Source organism: Phyllostomus discolor, chromosome 4 (genome assembly GCF_004126475.2).
Source record: "Phyllostomus discolor isolate MPI-MPIP mPhyDis1 chromosome 4, mPhyDis1.pri.v3, whole genome shotgun sequence".
Taxonomy (NCBI): Eukaryota; Metazoa; Chordata; class Mammalia; order Chiroptera; family Phyllostomidae; genus Phyllostomus; species Phyllostomus discolor.
The window spans coordinates 33,929,137-33,932,658 of NC_040906.2; the positions used below are offsets into that span (position 1 = coordinate 33,929,137).

Below are 3,522 nucleotides of genomic sequence, written 5' to 3' on the forward strand. Positions count from 1 at the left end.
CAGACATCATGCTTGTTGGGTGGAACCCCCTGTAGCTGAGATGTTCCTCCAGATACTCAGCTATCACCCGTGGTACCAGGGTCAGCCCTTTTTGTATCTCTGTTTTTCCTTCTAGTCTTTACATGGCTTCTTCTTTAAATCCTTGGTTATAAGATCTCTTTTCAGTTAGTCTTCAGTCAGTTATTCGGTTGTTTGCTCTGTATTTTAGTTGTAATTCCATTTTGGCCCTAGGATGAGGTGACTGTAATAACTACCCATTTTACCACTATCTTGGATCTCGTAGATCTTTTTTACTATAAAATCATAATGGCACTGAAAATTATATTTTCATCTCAATATATTAAACATTTGTCTTTAATTCTTTTAATTCAGGATTCTTCTTAGGAACTCAGTATAAAGAAAACCAGAAGTGTAATAATAAGAAGGCAATGAAGACTCATTTTATATTTACCAAGTGTTTAGGGGCCTCCATCTATGACTGCTCATTGCCTCGAATGATACTTTGCTCCCCAGAACCTGATGGACAAAAATTCTGAAGATTAATTACATTTGTCTACAAGTATTTCTGTTATAACTGAAAAACAAATTAACCAGAGCTTTGGGTTGGTGAACAAATGAAGTTATTTTTTACTATGAGTGCCCCGAAGAAAATGGAAATTTAATTTCTTACCTCCTTATACCCTGCTGTATGTATGTCTTCCATGTGTCTGTTCTTGAGTTGTGTTTTTTACAATAAACTGTCAAATAATTATTTAGTTGCTTCATTCTTGGTAAGGCATGCTAGTTTGCATGTGGGAATCTCAAAAGATACCTTAGCTCTTACTATTCATAGGATTCACAATTCTGGTTTTCCATCCATTGTGAATGGGTATCACAAAATTTGTGTTAAAAACACTGAAATTATCTTGTGCTGGGGAGCCAAGAACATGAGCCAGACTCCCTTCTCTGTCAGAAACATGTGTATTAGAAACAAGTTTGGATTAGATCTCAAGCTGAAGATTCTTTGTGAGCAGCATTAACAGCTCAGCATGTTCAATTCCCCATGGGAATTACTGCAGAGCTGCAAAATATAAAATAAACAGAGAAGAATGTAACAAATATGCCCTGTAGTCACAAGAGAGGTGTAAAGATGTTAATGAAGCTGGTTACTTTAATAATGAAATGGTATCAACTATGGTGATGACAAAGAAGAAAATTGGCAATGAAAATAGATGAGATGCTTGTCGCAAACAAGCCTGGAACAGTTAAATAAACTTCCTGCAGTGTTGAAGAAAGAAGAGACTGTCACTGCAAAAAATGTGCTAGGAATATCTGATGCTTTCATGGCTAGTGAAGATCCTGTTATAAAACATAAGTTCACAGCACTGGCAAGAATGATGGGCTATCTTGTGTCTGGATATAATCCCTCTAACATGGTTATTGGTTTTGTCCCTGCTATCAATGGGGGAAAAAACAAGACTGAACCTTAAGGACATGGATTTGGTGGAGATGAATTAAGGTTTTGCTCCTCAGTACCTGGCAGCTAAGAGGAGCTTGGATCTTGACCTAAGTAAAATCGATGTGAATGTAAGAGCCATTACTTTGAATCAGTCATTGAAAGGATCTGGATCAATAATTATCTGGTCCATGAATTAAGGTGTCAAGGTGGAAAATATGCTGCTGGATCAGCTTGCATTGGTAGTGGCCAAGGTATCACACTCATCATTCGGAGCACAGATCAGAAAAGCAAGGAGCTCACTATGACCTTCTGTTACTTGACTTGATCAGTGCATGTTAAAATAGGTAGAGGTGTATTTATCATTAATAAGAGATCAGGCAAGAAGTAAATTATTTCAAATTTGTACCAAATACACATCTAATACATTTCTGAAATAAAATCTAATTATAAAAACCCTTAAAACAAATAGTGTCTTTGTCAACCACCACACACACCTGCAATAACATAATTGAAAAAATGTTGCCTTAACTTCCAAAAATAAGTACATACAATAATAAATCAATGATGATTATCTCTATGAAGAATTCTCAATCTTCTTCTCTTTTTTTTCACATTTTATACTTTACATTCTATTAACAATCTTCAATAGAAACAAGCGAGAAAGAGCAAGCTCCTGACACACTACACTTGGCTGGTACTTTCAGGTAGGCCTTGGTGTTGGCTAGAAGCTCACCTGGCCCTCAAACCTGGGCCTTTGGGTCTCCTGTTGAACTTTTTTCACAGAATCTCAAAATTAGAGACTTCATGGCGATGATGGATGAAGACAAGACCAGTTATATTACTCATGTCTGAGCCCAAAATATTGTCCAAGCCACAATAACCAAGTATAACTTTTCTTGACTAATGTGAGCAACTTTTGTTCCTGAATTAATTACATTGGCCTCACTACCGTCTATCTCCACATAGATAAGGTATTTTGAGACACCCAATCATAGAGTAGATACCACTTCCTGATGTTAAACAAGCCAGGGGAAAGTCCTGCTTCTTTTAATCCTACCTGAAATAACTCAGTGTAGGCTTTTTAAAATAATCTCTGTCATGGCTAATTTTATATTTTAGTTGTTTGGGGTAAGGGATGCCCAGATAGCTAGTAAAACAAAATTTCTGAGTGTGCCCATGAAGGGTGTTTCTAGTACAGATTAGCATTTGAATTGGTGAATTGGGTAAAGCAGATGATGGTCCCCAATGGGACTGGCCGCACCCAACCTCTTGAGGGCCTGAATAGAGCAAAAAGACAGAGGAAGAATAAATTTGCTTTCTCCTTTTAGCCAGGACATCTTCTCCTGCCCTTAGACATTGGGAATTCCTGATTTTCAGGCCTTTGGACTTGAACTGAATTATATCACTGGCTTTTCTGGCTCTCCAATTTGCAGATGCTGGATTGTGGGACTACTTGGTTTCAGTAATTATGTGGGCCAAATCCTATCTCTTTTTCTCACTTCTATGCAGACTCCCCTTTGCCTCTGTTTCTGTGAAGAACATTGGTTAATACAACTTCTTACCAAGACATTGCATATGGACTTTCTTGATGCAAACAAGAGTAAACCCAGGCATTCTGGTGGTCTTTGGCTATGGGGCACTACCACAAGAAAGAGAAGTGTTTAAAGACTTGATTAGAATGGAAATATTAACTAAGTCCTAGAGAAATACAGTGCAGAAAGATGGAAATAAAGAGCAAAGTTCAAATTTCTCTGCTTCTAGAATGTTAGATGGCATCACACTATGGAGTATTGTGACTTATTGATTCAATTATTCAATTCAATAAAGTATGGTGAATAGATGCAGGAAAACTGTTTCTGTATGCTCTGTTTACATTACAATTAAGTTTCCAGCTGGAGATGTCTGAAACACAGTAGCACCCTTGCAGGGATGGTATTTGCTTTGTTCTATTTTGGGATTTTTTAGCAACATCACCTTATAGTAACAGCTGTTCAGAGTGCTGGGACTGGTATGAATTTTACTTCTACTGCTGGCAAGTTCAAAAGCTGTAAAATATTTTCAGTTCATCTCAGGTTCAGGTATCC

At 37.3% G+C, this 3,522-nt stretch overlaps 1 pseudogene; it reads left to right on the plus strand.

The window, feature by feature from the left end:
- The first annotated feature begins 701 nt into the window (after positions 1–701).
- Positions 702–1,763, plus strand: LOC114494800 (annotated as a pseudogene).
- Positions 1,764–3,522: the final 1,759 nt, after the last annotated feature.